This window comes from Hypanus sabinus, chromosome 10, assembly GCF_030144855.1.
Source record: "Hypanus sabinus isolate sHypSab1 chromosome 10, sHypSab1.hap1, whole genome shotgun sequence".
NCBI lineage: Eukaryota > Metazoa > Chordata > Chondrichthyes > Myliobatiformes > Dasyatidae > Hypanus > Hypanus sabinus.
Genome location: NC_082715.1, coordinates 131,068,958 through 131,096,674, shown reverse-complemented (window position 1 = coordinate 131,096,674; position 27,717 = coordinate 131,068,958). Strand labels below are relative to the sequence as shown.

The window sequence follows — 27,717 nt, the reverse complement described above, 5'->3', positions numbered from 1 at the left end:
GCTTGGACCATGTCAGGTTATATATGATGTTCATGCTTAGGTACCTGAAACTGTCAACCCTCTCATCTTCAGCACTGTTGATGTAAACAGGAACCTGTACATCAACCCTCCTCCTGAAGTTAATAATCAACTCTTTTATTTTGTTGACATTGAGGAAAAGGCTATAGTCATGACTCCATGTCGCTAGGCTTGGTGTATTTGAACTGTTGTATCAATGGTTCTATTAACCTATTAAATTTTAGTTGTTAACTATTTTAGATGTTACTGGGGCAATGTCATAGAAACACATAATACAGAAACAGGCCCTTTGGCCCAACTGGACCAAGGTGCCCCATCCAAGCTAGTGGCATTTGCCAGTGTTTGGCTCATAACCCTATAAACCTTTCCAATCCATGTACCCTTGAAACTCTTTTCAAAGTGGTTATTATACTCGCTGCAGTCTCTTCCTCTGGCAGCTGATTCCACATTGATATCACCCTTTGTGAAAAACAGTTGCCCCTCAAATTCCTCTTAGATATTTCTCTTCCGACCTTAAACCTATGCTCTCTAGTCCTTGATGCCCAATTCTAGGAAAAGGACCGTCTGAATTTACGTCCATCGTGATTTTACAAAACTCCATACGATCACCACTCATTCTCTTGTGCTGCACGGAATAAAATGCATAGTTTGTCCAACCTCTCCATATAACTCAGTCCCTCAAGTCCTGGCAACACCCTTGTAAATATGTTCTGGGCTCTTTTTTAATTTAATAAAGTCTTTCCTATAGCAGGGGACCAAAAATTAAACTCAATGTGCTATTTCTTGGTCCTCTTACTCAGCTGATTAAGGTTCCTTTGTAATTTTTGATGACCTTCATTGTCCATTATATCACCTACTTTAGTGATTCTGCAAAGCTATTAACCACACCTTGTACATTCTTACTCAATTGTTGATAAAGATTGCAAGCAACAATGGACCCAACACACCCTGAGGCACACCACTAGTCAAAGGCCTCCAGTCCAAAAGTCAAGCTTCTACCATCACCTTCTGCTTTCTACCAACAAGACAACTCTGTATCCAATTTTCCAGCTCTCCCTGGATTTCATGTGACCCATCCTTTCAGAGTAGCCTAGTTTTAATAGAAACGTTTATAAAAGAAACCTGGAGACTGGAATAAGTAAACGTAATCTACTGGTTCAGTAAGGCAGGTATATCCAATCTCTACCCCAAATGTGTCCGTTCAAGTTTCTCTGTCTCTTGTGGAAAACCAAATATATTTTGGTTTGTTACTCAGGAATATAAATTGACAATCATTTTCATTCCTCTTGATCACACACAGTACTAGCTGTGACATGAGTTCAAAGTACATTTAGTGTCAAAGAATGTATAAATTATACAACCTTGACATTTGTTTGCTAGTGGGCAGCCACAAAGCAAGAAACTGGAAAGAACCCAATTTTTAAAAAAAGGACAGCATCCTATGTGCAGAGAAAGAGAAAAAAGCACAAATCATGCAAACAATAGAAGCTAGCAACAACATTCCAAACCAAAATGAGTCCTTAGGTCTAAACCCAGAGTTGGCCCAAGCCTCGGTATCAGTCATGATACACAGAACACGGCAGCCAGGGCAGTCTTCATAGCCTCAGCATCATGGAAGGACTGAACAACATGGAACAGTGAGCAAAACTGGCTCCTGCCCTCAAACCCGACAGTCTGTCTTTCTATTATATCACTTAAATTTAAACAGTGTTTCTCGAGGCACTGCAAATCCGATAGGTTTAGTTTTTGAAGCAACGTGGATTGATCTGAGCCAGGTAGAGTTTATGGCGTTAATCTATTTTTTTCATTTCTTTCTTTAATTTAAGAAAACAAATAACATGTTAAATTAAGACCCTTTAAAAGTAATTAATTTCAACTCTGAACGAAAATAATGAAGAAAGGAAAACAATCTCTCCAGATCTAAGTTTTCACGATATTATAACTTTCTCTCATCTTGGAAGTAATTTTATCCACATGAAATACTTCTTGCCTTAGTTTCAGTGGTTCCCGCACAAGCTGCTGTGCTTCCTGGCTCAGCCTTAGATTTTCCACATTTATGGCCACAATAAAATAATTCCTTGCCGCCTATGAGAAACATATCATCAAAATAAAGTAACATGGGAATAAAAGAGTATGGAATGAGAAAAATGTCACTTAGCCCATTGAATGTAATGCTACCAACAAACTAATTACATTTTAAATTAATTACTTTTTGTGAGCCAGTTCAATGTGATTACTACTGTTTGGAGATAAAGTGTTCTTGTTATAGACTCGCCTGTTTTGTACTTCTGGTTCGTTGATCAGAGGTTGTGATGTAATCTACGATTTAGCAGTGCTGCTCTAATCTTGTTGAGCTCCTCAAAGATTGAATCGGAAATCATTTATAAAGTCACTATGCTTTTAACATTGACATTAATGATGTACTAGTGTAGAATTTTCCAACTGTAAAGTGAGTTAGGTGAACATTCTCTTGCAGTGTAAAATGTTGAGTTATTGTTTTTTATTTTAAATCTAATCTAAATAATTAGAGTTAAAAGACCAACTAATATTCACAAGTTCAAGTGCATTCATTTTTACAGGATGGGTATTGAAACTCAATTGTTTTATGTCCCATTGCAGAAACAAATTAAACCAAATAAGATCCACCAAATCACAATTACCTTCAACCAGAAATTTAATCAAATTCCATCAAGAATTGAGGTGATCTTTTTGAGAGATTTGAAGGGTAGATGCAGTGTCCCTGGGCTGGGATGGTTTGAAGTAGGGGGTCACAGTATCAAAAAATAGGGCCAGTCACTCAGGACTGAGAAAAAGAGAGCTTTTTTTTCACCTAGAAGGTGTTAAATCTTTGGAATTATCTATCCTAAGAGGACATGAGGGCTCTGAAGACAGAGATCAAAAGATTTTTAGATGCAGTGTTAATTGGGTCAATGCAAGAAAGTGGGGCAGTGGTTAAAAGGTCATCCGTGATCTTATTGATTAGTAGAGCAGAAAGAAGGGAGTGATTGGCCCACTTCTGCCTCCAGGTTAAGCCATATTTGGAGTAGTGCGTGCAGTTCTGGCTGTCACACTATAGAAAGAAGGAGGGGGAGGCCTTGGAGAAGGTGCAGAAGAGGGTCACCAGCATGTTGCCTGAACTGGAGTATGTTAGTGATCTTGAGAGTTTGACCAAACTTGATTTTTTTTCTGGCATGTTGGAGGTGAGAGGCAAAGAGACAGAAGTATATAATAGTATGAGAGGTGTAGGTAGGACAGATAGTCATTGTCTTTCTCCTAGGTTAGTAATAGTAGTAAACACTGGAGGTCATTGGTGAATGGAAAAGTTTACAGGAGATTTACAAAGTAACTTTTCTCAACACAGAGTGTGGTGGGTGCACAGACAATGCTGCCAGGTTGATAGAGGTGGGAGTGGATGAGGATTTAGATAGATAGATAGATAGATAGATACTTTATTCATCCCCAAGGGGAAATTCAACATTTTTCCAGTGTCCCATACACTTATTATAGCAAAACTAATTACATACCGTATTTAACTCAGTATAGATATGATATGCATCTAAAATCACCCTCCCAAAAAGCATTAATAAATAGCTTTTAAAAAGTTCTTAAATAGATGCTGACACTTAAGGGACATTTAAACAAACACATGAACAGATGCGAGACAGAGGGATATGGACCATGTGCAAGCAGATTGGATCAGTTTAGATTGGCATTGTGGTTGGCACAGACATGGTGGGTCAAAGCCTGTTCCTGTGACTCTTGAGCTTATATAGAGCTGCCAGGTAAGGCAAATTGGGCAAGATGGGTCAGAGAATTGAATTAAAAGGATCAAACAGAAATAAACATTGACAAACATTTAAAGCAGGGGTTCCCAACCTTTTTATACTATGGACCCTTACCATTAGGGTCTGTGGACCCCAAATTGAGAACCCCTGATAAAATTTATTTAATTCTCAACCAAGTTTATTGAGCAAAAACAAAGAAGTGTAATCCATCTGTGGTGGAGAGAGGTTAAAGATAGTGACAGATTAAAAGAAGCTTATAATGTTGCCAGGAGCAATAGCAAATCTGAGTACAGTAAGAATACTCCTTCAACATGGTCCTTGTAATCTAACCCTTTGATCACGTTGTGTTAATCTTTCTTGATATCTCCTTAATATAGTTTGGCATCACATTGTGTTTATTAGTACTTCATTGAATTGACTTAGCATGTTGACTGTGTTAGAAATGGTTGAAACAATCCTACCCTAAAAATAACCCAAACACAATGAGAAGACTGATTGCTTAATTCTTTCTTTGAAGTAATTACCAGAACATTACGCTCTTGAAATTTAAGCTGCAGGATTTTGAATACCCTTTTCTTTAAAGCTTCAGATGAAAGACAACAGCATGTGTTGTTTTAATATCATTCTGGATCTTGTACTTAATGTAAAATTGAGGTCCTAAATTTGATCCAATCCACAGTTCAAGACATTGCAAAATAATGTGCAAGGTAGTAAGGATGCTTCAAAATGCAAAGTACATTTATTATCAAGTATGTATGCAGTATACAACTGTAAGATTTGGTTTCCCACAGACAGCCACAAAACAAAGAACCACTATTAGACCCTTTCAAAGAAAGCATCAAACATCCAATGCACATCACTTGGAATATTGTGAGTAGCTTCTGTCCTCATATCTAAGGAAAAATGTGCTGTACCTGGAGAAGATCCAGAGGAGATCCATAGGACTGCAAGGCTAAATGTCATGTATGAGGTGTGTTTGATGTTCTTTGGGCCTGTACTCCATGATGTTTGGAAGGCTGAAAGGGATCTAACTGAAACCTACCAAATATTGAAAGGCCTAGATAGAGTGGAAGCAAAGAGGATGTTTCCATTCATGAGGGCACAGTGCGAGAATAAAGGGATGTTTCTTTAAAACTGAGATGTGGAGGAATTTTTTCAGCAAGAGGATAATGAATCTGGAATTTGTTGTCATGGAAGTCTGAGAAGGCCAGGTCACTTGGTGTAATTAAGGTAGAGTTCATAGGCCTCTGACCTCTATTATTTCTACAATCCACCCAGTCCATTAGGTCTCCAGTCTCACCCTAATACTCCTGATTGGCGTTACTTTCCTTTGCTTAAGAAAGGCTGTAAGAATAAGTGGGAAATTATAGACCAGTCGTGGGAAAATTATTGAAAGGTTATCCTAACAGACCAGGGGATATATAAGTATTTGGGTAGATAGGGACTGATCTGGAATAGACAGGATCTAGATAGACAAGACCAGATTAGGGATAGTCAAGCAATGTGACGAAGGGTCTCAGCCCGAAACGTCGACTGTGCTTCTCCCTATAGATGCTGCCTGGCCTGCTGCATTCCACCAGCATTTTGTGTGTGTTGCTTGAATTTCCAGCATCTGCAGATTTCCTCGTGTATAGGGATAGTCAACATAGCTTTGTGCATGTTAGATCATGTCTAACCGATCTTACAGTATTTTTGAGGAGGTTACGTGGAATGTTGATGAAGGAAAGGCAGTAGATGTTGTCTACATTGACTTTAGCAAGACCTTTGACAAGGTCCCGCATGGAATGTTGGAAAAGGAGGTTCAGGATGTGGTAGTAAATTGGATTCAACATTGGCTTAGCAAGAGAAGTCAGACAGTGGTAGTATATGGTTGTCTCTTTTTACTGGAGACCAGTGACTAGTGGTATGCCACAGTGATCAGTGCTGGGTCCATTGTTGTTTATCATCTATATCAACGACCTAGATGATAATGTGGTAAGTTAGATCAGGAAATTTGAAGTTGACACCAAGGTTGATGGCATACTGGACAGTGAGGAAGGCTAACAACAGTGCATTGGGATCTGGACCAGCTGAAAAAATGAGTTGATAAATGACAGATGGAATTTAACGCAGACAAATTGCACTTTGGATGGATAAACTAGGGTAGGACTTACACAGTGAATTTTCAGGCACTATGACTCAAGTGTCAGTATTTACTGCATGACAAAACTAGCTAATGTGTGGTTTCAATAAGATATGTAAAAGATGATGAAAGTTGCCCTGTTTTTAATTTATTATGGTTCTAAAATAATAGCTTTGAATATGGATGTAACTCCTCATGCTCAGTAAATTTCCAGGTTCACTCTCCATGAACCTGTTGCCCCTGCTGGTAAATGCAATTTGAATGCATGTCTGGGAGTTTATTTGGGAATTTTCATCGTTCACAGTGTCACTGGATGATAAAAACAGAGAGTCATTGAGCCCTTCGGCACAGAAACAGGTCCTTCAGCCCGTCAATTCCACGCCAAACTAATTCTGCTTAGTTCACATCTGGACCATAACACTCCATACCCCTCCCATTCATGTACTTATCCAAACCTCCCTTAAATGCTGCAGTCAAACCCGCACGTACCACTTACACTGGCAGCTCTTTGCACTCACACCATATGAGTGAAGAAACTTCCCCTCAGGTTCTCCTAAAACATTTCACCTCTAGTTCTAATCTCTCAGTGGAAGAAGCCTGCTTGCATTTACCTTATCTATACCTCTCCTAATTGTGTACACTTCTACCAAATTTCTCATTATTCTCCTATGCTCCAGGGAATTAATCCTAACCTATTCAACCTTTCCCTCTATCTCACGTCCTCAAGTCCTAGCAAAATCCTTGTAAATTTTCTCTGCACTCTTTCAATCTTGTTGATATCTTTCCTGTAGGTAGGTGACTGGAGCTGCATAGGTCCTCCAAATTAGGCCTCACCAATATCTTATACAAGATAACATCCCAACTCTTGTACTCGGCACTCAGATTTGTGAAGGCCTGTATGGCAAAAGCTCTCTTTAAAAACCCATCTACCTGTGACACCACTTTCAAGGAATCAGGGATCTGTATTCCTAGATCCCTTTGTTGCCCTACCATTCTCTGTGTAAGTCCTGCCCTGGATTGTCCTTCCAAAGTGCAACAGCTCACACGTCTACATTAAATTCCGTCTGCCATATTTCAGCCCATTTTACCAGCTTTGATAGCCTTCCTCATTATCCACTTGTCATCTGCAAATTTTCTTATTCAGTTTACCACATTATCATCAATATATCATAAATAAATTAATATAGATGACAACAACAATGGACACAACTCTGATCGCTATGGCAAATCACTAGTCTCAGATCTCCATGCAAAAAAAAATTCAACAATTATAAAAAAGTAGAATTATGTACACATAAGTTTATTTATTATTAAAGTATGGATATGGAATAAAATTTGCATAAATATGTAAATACCAGCATGTGTTTACAATGCAAACAGCATATAAAATATCACCTCTGCAACCAGAGGATCACCTGTGAAATATAGAAATCCTGATCACTATTGCTATCCCATTCTGCTTGTCATTTGTACAATTGAGCCACTTGTGGTGGTCCAGGTGAGGAACAATTGTCCTCATCAATATCCTGGAGGAGAATTCTGTTGGTGGGGAGGGAGAAGGAGGCAGGGGATTCCTGCCCTCTCTGCCTGCTGTGGTCTGATCAGCTCCCTAAATGTGCAGTGTCTGTCGAGAGAGAAAAACAAGAGTACATGTTTCATCAGAAGGATCTTGTATCTAAGGTGTTAACTCTGTTCTTCTTTCCTGTGGTAGTGTAGTGGTTAGCACAATGCTTTACAATACAGGCGACCCAGGTTCAATTCCCATGGCCTACCTGTAAGGAGTTTGTACGTTCTCCCCATGACCACATGGGTTTCCTCTGGGTGCTCTAGTTTCCTCCCACGGTCCAACAATGTGGAAGGTTTATTACTTATTGTAAATTGTCGCATCATTAAGCTAGGATTAAATTGGGGGATTGCTGAGCGATGTTGATCAAGGGATGGAAGGAAAGAAAGAAGGGAGGGAGGGAGGAAGGAAGGAAGGAAGGAACCTGACCTGTTGAGTGTTTACAACATTTTCTGTTCTTTATTCCTGATTTCTGCAGTCTTACTTCAGTCTGAGATACTGTATTGGATTATTCTGAAATTTGGGATCCATCGAATGAGAGCATTTTAAACGGCGGAAGGTGAAGGACTGGCAGTTATAGGTCTATCTCAGAGTAGATACAATTCAAAATGTTCAACATTTATCTCACAAAATCCCTTGGCTAAAGTTTTATTTGTAATATGCGTTGGTTTTTATGAAATACAAAGTCAATGAATTGCGGATGTGAAAAGTAAAGTTTGGAAGGTGGAAAGGAATTTGCTTATCAAGTGTAAGCAGGGAAAGATGACGTCAGGGAGAGAGAGGTATGGAGACCTTGCTGTTTCTAAGCAGTCATTGGCATTAGTTAACTCACAATGCCGATCTCTTGGGAGAAAATAATGAATGTTGTTGAAACAGCTAGAAGTACTTAAAGAGTGTTTATGAATTGGCAGAATTGTGATAGTTACAATCAAATATTGATTAAATTTGGTATGTCACCACGGACACTTGCAGATTTCTGCAGATGGACCGTGGAGAGCATTCTAACTGGCTGCATCATTGACTGGTATTGGGGTGGGGGGAGAGGGGCCACTGCACAGGATGAAAATAAGCTGCAGAGAGTTGTAAACTCAGTCAGCTCCATCATGGGCAATAACCTCTGTAGTATCCAAGACATCTTTAAGTAGTGGTGCCTCAGAAAGGTGGCATCCATCATTAAGGTTCCCCATCACCCAAGACTCTTCTCATGGCTACATCAGGAAGGAGGAACAGAGGCCTGAAGATACACACTCAACAATTCAGGAACAGCTTCTTCCCCTCTGCCATCTAATTTCTGAATGGACATTGAACCCATGAACACTAACTACCTCACTACTTTGACTCCAGAGTGTCAATGTTGAATGTGTGGACAGGCTACATGTTGCTTGTCGGTTCACTGAACATTAACAGAATTGTGAGAGAAAAATCATGAAAAGATTTCGGGCATTTCTATTTCCAACCGGAAATGTTAACTGGTTTCTATCTCCACAGATGCTACTTAACCAGCCTATATCTTCCTGCACTTCTGCTTTTGTTTCAGATGTCAGTTCCACAACTTTTTTTTGTTGTTGTTTTCAATTACTTGGAAGCAGGATTGTTTAGTTTTGAAAGGGATTTGTGAGGGTTTGGGAGAATGGAAGGGTGGGAAAGGGGCTTGTTCTGACATTGTTGTCTTGTTTTGTTCTGTGGTTGCTGCCTGTGTTGTGTTGTTGTGCTGAACATTGAGGGCATGTTAGTGCCCAAATGTATGGCACCACTTGCTTGGCTCTGTTGTTTGTTAACCCAAGTGATGCATGTCACTGTACGTTCTGAAGTACATGTGATAAATAAGTCTGAATCAGGATCTGGTGTTGGAAAAACACTGAATTGAAAGATGGATGTTGCTTTCCTGGGTTAGTGCTCCCTGTGGTGTGTCCATTCTTCTGGATGTGACTCCAACCTGACCTCTGCTTCATACTCATTGGCTTCAGTGTTGTCTATAGTTTGTGGAGGGCTGTCAGAGTTTACAGTGCAACATCGATTAGATGCAGAACTGGGCTGAGAAGTGGCAGATGAAGTTCAACCCGGGTAACTGAAGTAGTTCATTTCAGTGGGCCAAATTTGAAAACAGAATATAATATTAATGGTAACACTCTTGGCAGCGTGGAGAATCAGCGAGATCTTGGGGTCCATGTCCATTGGACACTCAAAGCTGCTGCGCAGGTTGATAGTGTTGTTAAGAAGGCGTATGGTGTGTTGGCCTTCATGGGATTGAGTTCAAGAGCTGTGAGGTAATGTTACAGCTATACAAGATCTTAGTTAGACCTCACTTGGAGTGCTGTGTTCAGTTCTGGTCACCTCATTACAGGAAGGATGTGGATACTATAGAAAGAGTGCAGAAGAGATTTACAAGGATGGTGCCTGGATTGGAGGGTGTACTTATGAGAATAGGTTGAGTGTACTTGGCCTTTTCTCCTCAGAGCAATGGAGGATGAGAGGTGACCGGATAGAGGTGTATAAGATGATGAGAGGCATTGATCATGTGGTTAGTCAGAGGCTTTTTCCCAGAGCTGAAATGGCTAACATGAGGAGGCATAGTTTTAAGGTGCTTGGAAGTAGGTACTGAGGGGATGTCAGGGGTAAGTTTTTCACACAGAGAGTGGTGGGTGTGTGGAATGCACTGCCAGACACGGTGGTGGAGGCAGATACAATAGGGTCTCTTAAGAGAATGTGCTGTGGATTCAATAATACAACTGTCTACTGGCTTCTCCTGCTAAGCCAATGTTGAATTAAATTTACTATCTCATCTTGAATGCCAAGTAACTGTCCCTTCTGGAATAGCCACTCATGTGGGACCTTGTCAACGGGCTTGCTAATGATCATTTAGATAATGTCCATTGCCTTTCCATCATCATCTTTCCTGGTAACCTTTTTGGAAAACTCTCTAAGATAGTTAAGCACAACCTTTCATTCACAAAGCCATGTTGATTATCTCTAATCAGGCCCTGTCTATCTTAACATGTGTATATCCTGCCCCTACCAGTAATTTACCCAATACTGACATTAGGTTCTCCAACCTGTAATTTCCTGGCTTATTCTTAAAGCCTTCCTTGAACACAGCAACATTATCTGTGCTCTCATGCTCCAACACCTCACCCCGGCTAAAGTAATTTTACCTACCTCTGCCAGGGCCCCTGCTATTTCTGCTCCAGCCTAAGTACGAAAGGGATACCTTGTCAGGGCCTGGGAATTTATCCACCCTAAACCGCCTCAAGGCAGCAAGCACCTCACCACATTCCCGAGGAGTCACTGGAGTTTGTAGAGGCAGAGAGAGTTTCAAATAAGCAAGCAGGGACAGGGCACGTTTTGCATGCCACAGTTCCCGAGGAGACTTTGGATTGCACATAATTAGGCATTTGGCAAGGGTCAACAGAAAGAAGTTATATTTAAACGAGCCACCACTGTGGGAGCAGCAATTGTGTGAGTGGACCAGTGTTGGAGTGGTGAGTTGAGGCTTTGGTTCATCGAGGTTTCAGCAAGGAGAGGTGTAGGCTGCAAGTTCTTTTCTTTCTTTCTTATTACACACCTAGAGCAAAGGGAACGCCAAATGGGAAAATGAAATGCTTCTCTTTCAGGACGTGGAAAGACAGGGAGACCTCCAGTATCCCTGACAACTACAACTGTGAAAAGTGCATCCAGCTGCAGCTTTTAACAGACTGTGTTAAGGAGTTAAAACTGGAACTGAATGAATTCCAGCTAATTTGGGTGGCTGATATACAGGACAAACAGGGAGATAGTTACACACAAGGTGCAGGAAATAGGTAAATGGGTGACTGTCAGCAGGGGGAAAGGGGATAGGCAGCCATTGCAGAGTTCCCTTGTGGCCATTACCCTCAAAAACAGGTATACCGCTTTGGATACTGTTGGAGGGTATGAGCTAGCAAAGGAAAATCACAATGGTCAGGACTCTGGCATGGAGCCTGGCTCTGTGGTTCTGAGGGGATGGGGAGGAGAAGGGGTGAGCTGTAGTGACAGGGGATTCATTGGTTATGGGAAGAGAAAGGAGATTCTGTGGATAAGAACGAGATTCTCAGATGGTTTGTTACCTCTCGGGTGCCAGGGTCAGAAACATCCTGGATCAAGTCCACAGCATTCTTAAATGGGAGAGTGAGCAGTCAGTGATCGTGTTCCACGTCAATACCACTGCCATGAGTGGGAGGGGTGATGAGGCCCTGCAAAGAGATTTCAATGAGTTAGGAGCTAAGGTAAAGGATAGGACCTCCAGGGTTGAGATCTCTGGTTTGCTACCTGTGCCACATGCTGGTAAGGCCAGGAATTGGAAGATCATGCAGTTTAACATGTGGCTAAGGAGTTGGTGCAACAGGAGGGCTTCAGACTTTTGGATCATTGGGCTCTCTTCCAGGTGAGGTGAGATCTGTACAGAAAGGATAGCTTGCACCTGAACTGGAGGGGAACCAATATCCTACTGGGAAGGTTTGCTAGTGCTGCACAGGGGTGGGGAAGTGGTTTAAACTAGAGTTACAGGGGATGAAAACCAGAGTGCCTGAACAGATAGTGGAGTGGCTGTGGAGAAAAATGTGGTTAAATATACATTCAAGGTCGGGAATCAAAAGGTTGAGCGTGGTAGGACTAATGTTCTGAGTTGCATATATTTCAATGCAAGAAAAAGCAGTTGAGATCAGGGCATGAATCACCACATGGAATTATGATATTGTGGCGGCTCATTTCCCAGCGTATGCGAACCGACTCACAATTAGATAGCCTACGGGGGTTTGCGAGCACAGAGCTTTGGAGCCTCTTCGCCATGGGGGGCCGGTTGACAGAGGCTTAAAAGTGAGGCTGAAGTTTTCGAATAAAGTTTTTCCTTCGACTGCAGTTACCGACTCCGTGTCGTAATTTTAGCGCTGCTTGTAGCACACCGCTACAATATTGTAGCCATTACTGAGACTTGATTGCAGGAAAGGCAGGACTGGCAGCTCAAAGTTCCAGGGTTTGGTTGTTTTAGACGTGATAGAGTGGGAGGGATGGCATTACTAGTCAGGGAAAATGTCACAGTCAGAATAGACTGGAGAGCTCAACTAGTGAGGCTTTACAGATAGAACTGAGGAATGAGATGGATGGAGCTATTTCTTTCAAATCAATGATCCCCGCTCCCCACCCCCAGCACGACGTATGATCTGTTGTCTGCATATGTGCATTCTCTCTCTCTCTCTCTCTCTCTCACACACACACAATGTGAATACACCAGTTAAAGCCATTTCCCGTGTGCGTGCTTTTATTTAAACAATATGTAGTCAACAAACAAATGCGTGAAAGACACTAAGTGAAACTAACGTGGCGATTCCTCCAGTCAGAAAGTTAACAAATTTGATAGTGATAATGAAGGCTGGGGTCATATATTGAGAGGGTTGAACTGTATTGTGTGTAAACAACGTGAAGGGGCAAAAGAAAGCCCCTACACTTCTTAGCGTAATGGCCCAAGAACGGAGTCTCTTATGTAACCTAATAACTCCTGAAAAGTCAACAAGCAAGACATTCGATAAAATTGTTACAACTTTACAAAATCACTTGAGCTCCAAACTACTGGTAATAGCTGAGAGATTTAGATTTTACAAAAGGAACCAGTCAAAAGATGAAAGCCTTTCTGATACATTGCAGGACTGTGCAAACTTTTTCAGTACTGTGACTTTAGAGATGGGCTTTCTGATGCATTAAGGGACAGGCTTCTATGTGGCATGTGTAGTCAGAGGCTACTATCTGAAAGAGACCTAACTTTAAAATGGGCATTGACCATTGCAATATCGTTAGAGGCTGTCGCAAAGGATGCAGCAGAACTACAGAAAAGGAGGTTAGAATGTAAAATGCACTAAATGTCCCTGAACGGTACAAAAAGTCTAAAATGTTATCAATGTGGCAAATCCTCTCATGATGCAAATGACTATTTGTTCAAAGAAAAGGTCTACAGAAATTGTCACAGACAAGGTCACACAGACAGAATGTGCAAGGCAGACAAAAGGCACAACCAGGTGAAAAATCCATAAGACCAGAAGATATAGGAGCAGAAGTAGGCCATTCAGCCCACTGAGTCTGCTCCGCCATTCAATCATAGGCAGATCCAATTCTCACAGTCATCCCCACTCCACTGCCTTCTCCCCATACCCTTTGATGCCCTGGTTAATCTAGAACCTATTTCTGCCTTAAATACACCCAATGATTTGGCCTCCACAGCTGCTCATGGCAACAAATTCCACAGATTTACCACCCTCTGACTAAAGTAATCTCTCCGCATCTCTGTTCTAAATGGACGTCCTTCAATCCTGAAGTCATGCCCTCTTGTCCTAGACTCCCCTGCCATGGGAAATAACTTGGCCAGATCTAATCTGTTCAGGCCTTTTAACATTTGGAATGTTTCTATGAGATTCCCTCCTCACTTTCCTGAACTCCAGGGAATACAGCCCAAGAGCTGCCAGATGTTCCTCATATGGTAACCCTTTCATTCCTGGAATCATTCTTGTGAATCTTCTTTGAATCCTCTCCAATGTCAGTATATCCTTCCTAAAATAAGGAGCCCAAAACTGGACACAGTACTCCAAGTATGGTCTCACGAGTGCCTTAGAGCCTCAACATCACATTTATATTCTATACCACTAGAAATGAATGCCAACATTGTATTCGCCTTCTTCACCACCAACTCAGCCTGGAGGTTAACCTTTAGGGTATCTTCCACAAGGACTCACAAGTCCCTTTCAATCTCTGCATTTTGAATTATCTCCCCATGTAAATAATAGCCTGCCCACTTATTTCTGCCACCAAAGTGCATGACCATACACTTTCCAACATTGCATTTCATTTGCCACTTCTTTGCACATTCCCCTAAACTATCTAAGTCTCTCTGCAGGCTCTCTGTTTCCTCAGCACTACCTGCTCCTCCACCTATCCTTGTATTATTGGCAAATTTAGCCACAACTCCATTAATCCCATATTCCAAAACATTGACATACATTGTAAAAAGCAGTGGTTCCAACACCGACACCTGTGGAACTCCACTGGTAACCAGCAGCCAGCCAGAATAGGATCCCTTTATTCCCACTCTCTGTTTTCTGCTGATCAGCCAGAGCTCCATCCATGCTAGTAACTTACCTGTAATTCCATGGGCTCTTGTCGGCAGCTTGTCAAAGACCTTCTGAAAATCCAAGTATGCCACATCCATTGCATCTCCTTTGTCTACCTTGCTTGTAATTTCCTGAAAGAATTGCAGTAGGTTTGTCAGGCAGGATTTTCCTTTCAGGAAACCATGCTGGCTCTGGCCTATCTTGTCATGTGCCTCCAGTTACACCGTAATCTCATCCCTAACAATCGATTCCAACAACTTCCCACCCACTGATGTCAGGCTAACAGTAGTTTCATTTCTGTTGCCTCCCACCCTTCTTAAATAGCAGAGTAGCATTTGCAATTTTCCAGTCATCTGGTACACAAACTAAGAACATACATAAAGCTACCAAATGTAAAACAGAACCAGACAACACAGGCGAGATGTCATGCCTAGAACTGCATTATATAACTAAAGCAGATTACAAAACTATCTGGATCACAATTGATATGCCTGGTATGAAACTGAAAATCAAGCTGGATACAGGGTCAGCTTTGTCCATAACTCCAGAGGCTGACCACAACAGACTGTTTTCTAAAATACCATAAAAGAAGACCTCAGTGATGTTAAAGGCTTCCACAGGTGAAAAAATGTCTCCCACAGACATAAGTGTGATATATGGAGGCCAAACACAACAGTTAGAGCTTTATATATTCTAAAGTGGAGGGCCAGCACTTTTCGGACATGAATGGTTGGGAGAAATCCAACTAGACTGGCACTCATTGGTGACCAAGGGTAGTACACCACATTGGTGGACCAGTTACCGGTAACAAATTTGAAAATACATAGGGAAACAAGGAATGACCCAGCATTGTCAAAAATCTGTGAAATCACCATGCAAGATGGCCAGTTCATGGCAACCCTGTGGTCCCAGAGTTCTCAGCAAGATGAGACCAACTGTTGCTATGTCAAAGAATGCTGATCTTGTGTTGTGGCTCCCTCTAAACTGCAAATTTGCTGATCCAATTTACCACATTATCATCCAGATTGTTGATATAGATGACAAACAACAACATAACCAGCACTGTTCCCTGTAGCACACTACTAGTCATAGGTCTCTAGTCAGAAAGGCAACCCTCTACAACCACTCTCTGGCTTCTTCTGTGAAGCAAATGTCTAATCGAATTCATCTTGAATCCAAACGACTGAACCAGCCTCCCCATGTGGGACCTTATCAAATGCCTTGAAAAGGTCCATGTAGACAACATCCATTGTCTTGCCTTCATCAACTTCACTGGTAACTTCCTCAAAAAAAAACTCTATAAGATTGGCTAGACATGATTTATCACACACAAAGCCATGTTGACTATCCTTAATCAGTCTCTGTCTATCCAAATACTTATATATCCGATCCCTTAGAAAACCTTCCAATAACTTTCCATCTACTGATGCCAGGCTCACTGGCATATAATTTCCTGGCTTAATCTTAGAGCCTTTCTTAAACAATGGAACAACGTTAGCTATCCTCCAATCCTCTGACACCTCGCCTGTGGCAAAAGATGTTTTAAATATCTGTGCTAGGACCCCTGCAATTTTTGCACCAGTGATCCAATGGGTCTGAGGGAACACCTTGTCAGGCCCTGGGGGCTTATCCACCCTTATTTGCCTCAAGACAGCAAGCACCTCCCCATTTCCCCACTCCCAAGTGTCCATCTCCCATGACATGACTCTGTGTCCCAAGTAAATACAGATGCAAAAAATCCATTTAAGACCTTCCCCATCTCTTTTGGCTTCATGCACAGATTACAACTCTGATCTTCCAGAGGACCAATTTTGTCCCTTGCAATCCTTTTGCCTTTAGTATTTGCTGAAGCCTTTAGGATTCTCCTTCACCTTGTATGCTAGAGCAACCACATTACTTCTTTTAGCCCTCCTGATTTCCTTCTTAAATGTTCTCTTACATTCCTTGTACTCCTCACATACCTCTCAGCTGTATGCACCTCCTTTTTCTTAACCAGGTCCTCAATATTTTTCAAAAACTAAGGCTCCCTAAACCTGTTACCTTTACTTTTTACTTTGACATGACTATACAAACTCTGTAATCTCAAACTTTCACTTCTGAAGACTTCCCAATTACCATGTACACTTTTGCTAGAAAGCAACCTATCCCAATCCACATTTTCCAGATCACTCAAAGGGCGGTGGAAGTGTGGAATGAGCTACCAGCGCAAGTGGTGGGTGCAGGTTCACTTTCACCATTTAAGAGAAATTTGGATAGGCACATGGATGGGAGGGGTATGGAGGGCTATGGTCCAGGTGCAGATCAATGCGACTCGGCAGATTAATATTTTGGCACAGAATGAATGGGCTGAAAGGTCTGTTTCTGCGTTGTAATGTCCTTTGACCTCCAGATACAGCCCATGACCTCACTACCTTTTCCCCTCAGTTCTATAGATTCTGTATCTAGGCCCCCGAGTAAATACAGATGCAAAAATTCCATTTAAGATTCCATTTTATCCATCTCTTTTGATTCCATGCATAGATAACCATGCTGATATTCAAGTGTCCCCTGCTGTCCTTTTGCATTTAATGTATCTGTAGAAGCTTTTCGGATTCTCCTTCACCTTGCCTGCAAGAGCAACTTCATGGCCTTTTGCTATCCTGATTTCCTTTTTTAAGTTTTCTCATGCATTTCTTACATTTTTCAAGTGCCTAATTTGTCTCTTGTTGCCCATACCTGCCATGCACCTCCTTCTTCGTCTTAACCAGGCCTCAATATTCCTTGAATATCAAGGTTCTCCAAACCTGTAGACCTTGCTTTTTATTCTAACAGGGAAATACAGACTCTGTACTCTTTTATTTTTCTGAAGACTGGTTACATTGCAAGCATCCTTCTTCCAGAAAGTAAACTACCACAATCCACACCTGCCAGATATTTTCTGATGCCATCAGAATAGGTCTTTCTCCAATTTAGAATCTCAACCCAAGGATCAGACCTATGCTTTTCCTTAATTAGCTTGAAGTTAATGGAATTACTAATCATTAGAACCGAAGTGTTCCCCTGCACACACTTCTGTCAACTGCCCTGTCCTGTTCCAGACAGGAGATTCAGTTTTGTTCTCTCTCTAGTTGGGACTTCTACATATTGATTGTGGAAACTTTCCTGAACACATTTGATAAATTCTATCTTATCCAGTCCAGTGGAAGGTTAAAATGACCTACTATCACAACCTTATTTTTCTTGCAACCATCTGCAGTCCCTCTGCAAATTTGCGCTTCTAATCCCTGCTGACTACTGGGGCAACTGTAATCCAATTAATTTGGTGATCCCTTTCTTATTCCTCACCTCCACCCATTTAGCCTCAGTAGATGAACTCTCCAGTCTGCCCCCCACCCTGCCAAGAATGCTGCGGACTTGATCTGAGATGCTCTTGACCTTGGCAGCTGAGAGTCAAAATACCATCCAGATATCTTGTTGTCATTCACAGAACTTCCTGTCCGTTCGCCTAACCAATAAACCCTCTGTCATTACTGCTTGCCTGTTCTCCCCACTTTCCCTCTGAGTCTCAGAGCCAAACTTCGGACTGTAACCTGACTGCTGTGGCTGTCCTCTGCTAGGTCATTCTCTCCCAATACTAACAGTACTTGTTATTGAAGAGAATAGCCCCAGTTACCCTGCACTGATGGCCTTTTTAAATCTACAGCACTCAGTTTTTAACCTGGCACTAAAATCCACACGCAGTGCCTCTGCAATCTCAAGTCCCAGGGAGGTGAATATCTCTGTTTCTTGCCCAATATCTAGAGATAGCCTCTGCATTGTAGAGTGTGGATTCCCAGTGTGCACAGGGTCATATTGCGCTACCATTTTGTGCTCAGTACTTTAGTACTGACTGCCTTGATTTACACAAAAGATATGATATTTAAATCACAAAGTAAGATTCTTAAAAGACCGTTGCAATTAACGCTGCACAGCAATTTCTTCAGAGAAAGGCTTTAAAAAGAAGTCTAAGGAGGTATCACTTCCGGGATAGGTTGCTCAGCATTGGATATTGTAATGGTTCCAGCCATGGCTGTGTGGAAGTTATGCTTAACGATTCCTCTTCACTGGAGGTTGACGTGAGCTGCCTCTGTTGGCGCACAACATTGATTAATTCTGTGAGTCTAAGGGAGTGTTTCTTACTCTCCAAGACTGAAGAAAAGACACACAATGCAGGAGAAGGAATTAAAGAAAGAAACTGGTACGATAGTCATTAAGGTGAGGCTTCTCACCAAGGTAATGTTATTTTAATTTCACATTAAGGTGGTAATCTCATGGCAGTCTACCATTTAAATCTATAAACCAATAGTGCCAGAATAATTTACTGCATCTGTTGCATTATTAACAGTATAATAAAATTAGAAATCAGATTTAATTTGAAACAATCCAGATTTGTAATTTAAAGGACAGACGGTAGTCCAATTGGGACCAAACAGATGACGTGCACTTACACTGAGTCTCACTGTGATGACACGGGTATAAGGACTTTCCTCTGATCCGATGGTCCGAGGAAGTAGCAAGTAGAGGGAGATAAGCTTCTTGACTAGGCTACTGCACCACGGAAGTAGAAGAAAAGCAGGGTCTCTTGGCCAGCACTGCAGATATGCAGTCAGAAAGCCATTAAGTGGACCAAACCTTCTTTGATTGAAGAGCTAGCATGGGGTAGGGATGGAGGGGGGGGGCAATATAAAAAGAGGGTTTTAATATACCTTAGGAGTAAATTCAACTTGACTTAGAATATTAGAAAATAGGAGCAGGAAGAGGCCATGTGACCCATCGACTGCTATTCAGTATGACCATGGCAGATCTACCCAAGGCTTCCTCTGTGTCAGCTCCCCATGTAGATCTCAATACCCAGTCTATCGAAAATTTACCAACCATTACATTAAATCCTTTTAATTATAGATTCTCTGTGATTCTCGGGGACAAAACAGAGCCTGTGGAATAGAGGAATGACTCTATACCATGGTTTTAAATGACAATGCTCTTGCCTTGAAATTATGTCCCCTCATTTGAAATTCTCCCTTTCATTTCAGAGTCCCAGAGATACACAGCACAGCAACAGAGTTCTCAGCTAACTGTGACCCTGGCCAACCATCAAGCACCCATTTACACTAATCCTACATTAATTCCATTTATTATTCTCAACATATTCTCATTAGGATTCCACCCCATCCTCGAATCTACCGCTCACCTACTCCCTAAGGTCATCTTCGGGGTGTGGGAGGAAACCAGAGCACGTGGGAAAGCAATGCAGTCAGAGTGAAAGCGTATAAACTCACACAGCGAGCACCACAATTGAGATTGAACTGAGGTCTTTGCCACTGCTGGGCCACCAGGGTGAAAATATTTTGACATCTACCCTGTCAATGCTACCTTAGGATCTTATATTTTAGAAGAATGAGGGGCTAAGATCACTTCTTATTCTTCTAAACTCCAATGAAAATAGACCCAACTGTTTAACTCTCCTGATTGGACAATCATCTCGCCGCAGAAAGAGTCTGATCAATCACTTTTGTCTCGCCTCCAACGCTACCTTAATTGTTCTAAAGTAAGAGGAGCATAACTGCATGCAATACTCCTGATGTGGCCTCACCAATACTGTATACAACTGGAATAAATCCTCCCCATTTCCAAACTCCAAATGATTTGCAACTATTTCCTGCACCTCCCTACCAATTCTTGTGACTCATGGACAAGAACATCTTGAGTCTTCTGTACTTCAAATGGTTCCGTTCATTATCAGAGAATGTACACAGTATATGACCTGAAATACTTCTCTTTGCAGACATCCATGAAAAACAGAAGAACCCCAAACAATAAACAGCAGTAAAACATTAGAACCCTAAAGCATCCCTCCCCCCACTGTGCAGGCAGCCACAAGCATCAATGCAACAGCCCCTACCCCCCACCTCCCTTTATTTCTATTTGGACAGTAATCTGCCTTTTAATTCCTCTCACAAAAATGTATGACCTCACACTTCACTATATTAATCTCTATATGACAAGACTTTGCCCGCTCACTCAATCTATCTATGTTCCATCGCCGGCGTCGTTCCATCATTGTCGTCATTACTCTCTGCGCAACACTGCCATTTTTTTTAGCATCTGTTTTTACAAGGCCAAGTTGCTAGCTCGATGCTCCCGCCAGCACGGATGGTAAGTGTGAAAGGAGTCGGCCGGATTTGAACCCAGGACCACTCGGCTCAAAGTCCAGTGTGGATGCCACGATACCACCAGCCGGCCTATGTTCCATTGTAGAGGAATTATCACAACATGTCCTCCAATCTATTTCTTGTGTCATCAGCAGACTTGGCTGCCTTACATTCTGCTTGCTTCTGCAGATTATTATTATAAATAGTTATTAACTGTGAGCCATAAATTGATCTGTTGGGCATTCCAGTTGTTACAACCTTCCACCTCCTGAATAAAATCTATTTATTGCATCTTTCTTCCTTCCATGCAACAATTAATTCATACTAATACACTTCCTCACTGTGCTTTAATATGAGCAGTATCCACACCTGTGAGCATTCTAAACAAGCTTGAGAAATGTCATTCATCATAACTGTTATTATTTAATAGATAACTATTATTTTTAAAAAATAATTATACGATTGCCAGTCACAAATTGTAGATCTGTAACCTTTTCACTAGTTGGGCAAATGATTTGAAAACTCATCTGCAGTACGTATGTGCGTATTTTAACCATGTTGTGTATACATTGGTAAATTGGCAAGAGAAAGAGCAGAGAGCACAAGCATTTTGATTATTGTGTAAGCTTTACTTACCAGGTGAATGAATGGTGGTTGTGATTGTTAATTAAAGTACTTAATAAATGTTTATAGAATCGTGTGAGTGCATCCTAAATGTTCTCCAAAGTTAATTGATAGGTCTAAAAGCTGTCTTTTTTTAACCAAACCTAAGAGGAGTCAGCATTTTTTGTGTATAACACCCCAGCCAAGGAATTGTGTTGGACGTCAGGAAGGAGATAAGAACTGTATAAATCTTTCTGGAGGATTGAATTTTGACAGGTTGGATGGGGTCTTCATCTTTTCATCATGTGGGACCTATCTACTAGTACACTGTGAGGTCATGCATGTACTGCGATTTACTCTCCGAAATTCTACAAATCGTGCAAGCGAAAGGATATGTCAGTACCACTAAATACTCAATAGATGGCACATGTGAGCCATATGTGGAAATCTCTCCTGAGTTGCTGCAAGAGGAGAAAGTGGGATGAAGAAGGTGCACTCTGTCCTATTTTTGTGCAACAGTTTTGCACTTCAACCTGTTGTTTCAATCTGAATATCAAAAATGTTCCAGAAACCAGTTGAAAAAATAGTTGCTCACCTACGAATTATTTAAATACCTACATTTAAAATTATTCAAAGAAAATATTTTAGGTAGCAGCTGTGGGGTGGAGTGGGGTTGGGGGTAGTTACAGACTTGATATATCCATGTGTTATAGGAAATATATCAACCTTGTCTGTTTTGCTTTTTATATATATGATGCCTGATTGGTACATCAACTCTTCTGTCTAATTTGTTCTTTGCTTTAGTAAATTACAGTGATTATACGTCCGATTTAGACATTTCATTTCCGTCTCTGAAGTAACTTGTTTGGTGAGGTTTCCTGCTCTGTTTTATAAAATACTAGTTCACTTACATCAGCACCGTGTTGAATTATGATCACTTCAGAACACATTCCAAAGAGGATGCAGAAGACATTCACTAGAACACTTGCAGGGATGATGGGTTTTGGCCCACCTCTAAACTGTAGAAGCTGCAACTGTTCTTCCCAGCATAAAGAAATTTGAGGGGAGATCGCTGCACTAGACCATTACTACTTTAGGGAAGATGGCCACTGGGATATTAGTTTGCATTAGTGGATATTTCAAGAACTGGGGCAGTGGGGGCTGGTGGAGCCACAGCTTTAAAGCAAAAGGCAAGAAATAACATGGTATTGATCTAGGACTCAGAATTGGAAGGGTGGTGGAACCAAAGTCACTCGGATATTTTAAAGGGAATTGGGTCAGCAGTTGTGATAAAATAATTGGCCGGACTGTGGGAAACACTTGGCAAATGGAAGTAAAGTGGCGGCTCTGCTGGGTAATGTGGTGGCATCCGTCTGTCTCGGAGGACAATGGGTAATGATGATCACCACAAGCCGGGGTGGAAGGTATGGAGATCCTGAGATGCCCAGTCGTCAAGATCCCTCTCTCGATCTCAGTAGTGTAGTCCAAAGGAAAGCTTATGAAGCAATACGTTTGGCACCAGCTTGGCTGCAGGAGCTGCCGGAAGGATGTTCAATGATGTCCAGTCGCCTTAGGGGCTCCACTCTGGATTTGCAGTCTTGGGTTTACCCCTGTAGCCTTCGTCTCTCCTGAGGCTGACCAAAAGGCACTGGGGCTATTTACTCTTAGCTGGGAATCTGGTTGATGAGCACCAGGGCATGTCCACACACTGGCGGGCCTGCATGCTACATGTGCAGGGGCCAGACCTCCTCCCTGACACCAATGTATGGCTGAATGTCTTCCTATGCCCAAACAGCTCCCTGTTTATGGGCAAAATTTTCAGCTTACATTAGATGGCCTCTTTCCCACCAAACCTTCTCCTTCCCCATCAATTTAAGGTTCACTAAAGAGACCAGTCCAACAAATGCTGGAAATACTCAGCAGGTCAGGCCATATCAATGGGAAGACAAGCAGATCTAATGATTCAGGCTTAAAATCTTCTGTGTGAATTGAAATAAAGAGTAAAGAAGCTTTTAAAGACTACTTCTCTTCCTGCAGATGCAACTTAACCTGCTGAAATTTTCAGTATGTTCTGCTTTTGTTTCAGATTTGCATCTTCTGCATTTTTTAAATTTTCACTAAATATATATCCCACTATCATGAAAATAATACAATTAATCTCAATGACAAAGTTGATATGCAGTACGTCTGTGCATCAGTACACCTCTGCATGAGTCAAGCAAGTACTTTAACTACCAAAATGTTAATTTTTCTAAGCAGTGACACATTTTTCCCATCCTTGCCATATTTTTAATAACTTCTTTCAAAGACAGTGAAGCATTCAGCTGCATGCCCATGGCCCAAGCCAGATGAATAAATAAATGTTCCATTTACCATTAAAAGACCATAGCCTAGACTGCTTTCTGTCAGTTACCAGTTTGGCTGGATAAATTGAACAGCTGGTACTAGTAATCTTGCTAACTTTGTGTTTCAGCACAGCCTCTGCTACAATGGGACTCAGCAGTTTAGGAAGCTTCCATATTAAAGAGACATATAATTTAAAACATTATTTAAAGCATTTCCTGTCGTCTTAGCATGTAGGATGTCAGATATAAATCATGTGCATGTGTTGCAAGTGCCCAGGGTCACTAAGCACTAGTAAATACTGTATCCAGAAAGGACTCAGTTTTGTTAAGTGTATTTCATCCATTTCTGTTGATACAAACAACATCTGGCAGAATACCCCCTTTCACTTCATCAGTGATTTGACAGCAGCCTCTACTCAGGGAAACTGGCACTCACATCCCTCCTTGAGTAACAAGCAGCTAGAAGTGGGTGTAAGGAGGTTGCGAGCATTGTGGGCTTGCCAAGGTGTATAAGTGGAAATGAAAGCAGCGAATGCTGGTAAGACTCGGCAGATCACGCGGCAGCTGTGGAAACAAAAATAAAGTTAATATTTCTGGCCAAAGACTCTTCATCAAAATTGAGAAAAGAGAGGTGCATGAGTAAAATCTGTGTGTGACCTGACTGTCATGAGTTTCCGCCTGGACTAACCTTGTCCTCTGTCATAGCAGCAGTCCTAATGCTGGAGGTGCACTGTATACAGATTATCTATCTGACTCACCCTTTACAGTTTGCACAGAGAGAGTATCTAGACCACAGGCAACAAATCGGAAAGGAAAATAAGGTGGATAAGAAAGAAGAGGTGGATAATACCCCAGGGCTTGATTTAGCGTAAACATGAGAAATGCTGCAGATGCTGGAAATCCATAGCATCACACAAAAATGCTGGAGGAACCCAGCAGGCCAGGTAGCATCTGTGGAAATGAATAAACAGTCGACATTTCAGGCCAAGTCCTTTCTTCAGGACTGGAAAGGAAGGGGGAAGATACCAGAATAAGAAGATGTGGAGAGGAGCAGGAGGATAGATAGAAGGTAATAGGTGAAGCCAGGAAGGTAGGAAAGATAAAGTGCTGGAGATGAAGGAATCTGATAGGAGAAGAGAGTGGACCATCAGAGAAAGGGAAAGAGGAGGGGCCCCAGAGGAGGTGATAGGCAGGTGAGAAGAGGTAAAAAGCCAGAGTGGGGAATAGAAAAAAAGAGGAGGGTGAGGGAATTATTTTTTACCGGAAGGAGAAATTGATACTTATGCCATCAGATTGGTGGCTACCCAGATAGAATATAAAGCATTGCTCTCCCACCCTGAGGGTGGCCTCATTGTGGCACAAGAGGAGACCATGGACCAACATGTTGGAATGGTAATGGGAATTGGAATTAAAATGGTAATTCTGCCTTTGGTGGTTTGGAGGTGCTTGATGAAGCGATCCCCCAATTTGCGATGGGTCGCGCCAACGTAGAGGAGGTTGCATCAGGAACACCAGGCACAATAGGTGACCAAAAGAGATTCACAGGTGAAGTATTGCCTCACTTGGAAGGACAGTTTGGGGCACTGAAAAGAGGTGAGGGAGTAGAGATGGGCAGGTGTAGCACTTGGGGTGCTTGCAGGGTTAAGTGTGGGGAGGGTGATTAGAGAGGATGGGGGTAAGAATCCTAGGATGTTGTTGGAAGCTACAGAGGAGCTTGCTGTGGACCTAGTGGAGGTTCTTATATCTTCATCAACCACAGGTGAGGTGCTAGAAGACTGAAGGGTAGTAACTGTTTAAGAAATGCAACAAGTACAAACCAGCATTTAGAGGCAGGTGAACCTGACATCAGTAGGAGTAAGGTTATTGGAAGGATCTGTGAAAGACAGGATTTACTTCCTTATGAAAGAGTAAGGACAGATTAGGGACTGCATGGCATTTTTGTTTCCTTCTTCAAAATAACTCTGTCTTCTGAGATTGACCTTCAACCGGACATGCCCATGGCGGATTGGATTAGCCACCTACTTTGCACCCCATCCAATCTTAATCTCCATTCATAGTCGCATGAGTCCTCATTGGGTGGGTTAATTTTAACAAATAACTTGAGGCCCTCTGTTGGTCACGGTCAACCATGGACGTTGCCTCCTAGCTGTCTACGTCAATATCACAAGCCAGTACGCGAACCAGGGCAGTACGATACGGACAGTAAGCTGTTGCCCATGCATCAGGCTCCCCCTCTCCGTGCAGCTGAATCGGAAGGAATGGCAGAGACAGATACAGTTTGGCATCAGCAGCACCGCAAGAGTTTCAGTCATTTTTGGACCCAACGTAGCGTTACCTTAGGGACTCCAGCTCTAGAATTTTCTTCATAGTTTACTCCTAAGGCCTTCCTCATGAGTGGGTATATCCACAAGGTAGTGGAGGCTTGAGATCAGAGTTTCCCTACTCCTAGATGAGCTACCAACCACATTGGCTTGAAGACTTGTGGTTAGTACTCTCATACTCAAAAGCCTGCAATGGGGAAAGTAATCATTACTACTACATTAAATGGGGTTTTCTGGAAAAGTAATAATAATGCATATGAAGTTTATAGTTAATAAGAGACTAATATTTTTAAATGAATTGTTCAACTCAAGAGGCAGCAATTTTTCCAGCATGATCTCAAATAAATATAATCTTAGCAAAAAATAGCATTTCAGAATCTGCTGACACGTAAACATTTCCTGCTTTCCTTCACTATAATCATCCACCTTATTCAATTATCCAACCTTATTATCACAATACTTCCTCTATTTTCTGCATGTGAGATGTGAAGCAAATTGGAGTTTGCAAGGTTTACTTCTTGGCTAGTCTTTATTTTCCTTTGGGCGGCAAGGGGCATTTAGCGCAATGCTTTACTGTGCCTGTAACCCAGGTTCAATTGGCTAACATAAGAAGGTGGTTGGGAGACAGAAATGAGAGTACTTGGCTGTGACTCACCACTGCCTGTAAGGAGTTTCTACCTTCTCCACGTGACTGCGAAGTTTCCTCTCTGCATTCCAATATCCTCAGGCATTCCAAAAAAAAACATACGGGTTAGTAAGATGTAAACATGCTATGTTGGCACCAGAAACATGAGATGCTTACAGGCTACCCCTAGCACATCTTCAGACTGTGTTGGTCGTTGACGCAAACAACACATTCCACTGTAAGTTTTGATATTTCAACATATCGTCCATGTGACACGAACAGCTGATCTTTTCAAAAAACAATAGCAAATTATATCAGCATCTGTCCAGGCATTGTTTGGACTTTACTTTAATGGCAGCATTACAACAATAAATATTAGAATTCTTGTTCCATTAGGGCACCAGACCGAGTAATTGTGCTAAATCTTGTATTTTCATTCCTCAGTGAAAATTCTATTTATTAATCTGGAGAATGAATTTCTTTAATTTTTAATGGCAATATGGGATGATGATAGATTTATCAGAATAAACAGAATAAGTCTTCTCTCTCTCTCACACACACACACACACACACACCACTTTTTGAAAGTTAAAGAGCCAACCTTTTTCCAAATTAAAACATTACAAACGTTACACACATTTGTAATGTTTTAATTTGGAAAATGATTGGCTCTTTAACTTTCAAAAATAAACTTTCTCCTTCATTGTATGCATGAGGAACCAACCACTTCCATTGTAAGAAGGAAAATCTTCTTTCTCTGCACAAGATTCTGGTTGATGCCATGTACTAAATATAAATGATAATATGTATTGTTCCAGTCAATATGCAATTATCTATCAATCACCTAGATAGTACATAAATCTCTGAAAGTATTTTGACATAAGTAGAATTCATCAAATACTTTTTCATGGTAATTCCTAATAATCATTCTCAAGTTATATATTACAAAATGCTTCTTGGTAACAGCAAGATGTCTTTGAGGCATACCTGCAGTTAAATCTCTTATTTTAGATGAGCTAGAACTTTAACAATCCTAATTAGACAAGTCAGTATAC

General features: G+C 41.5%; 1 long non-coding RNA gene across 1 annotated transcript; it reads right to left on the bottom strand.

Moving 5' to 3' along the window:
• Window positions 1-4,605: 4,605 nt before the first annotated feature.
• Window positions 4,606-27,255, bottom strand: LOC132401121 (uncharacterized). The gene is made up of 5 exons (XR_009514487.1): window positions 26,693-27,255; window positions 19,065-19,265; window positions 14,627-14,729; window positions 11,572-11,697; window positions 4,606-7,549 (listed from the first exon to the last, which is right to left on the bottom strand). It is a non-coding gene; the product is annotated as an uncharacterized LOC132401121 (long non-coding RNA).
• Between the last annotated feature and the right edge of the window lie 462 nt (window positions 27,256-27,717).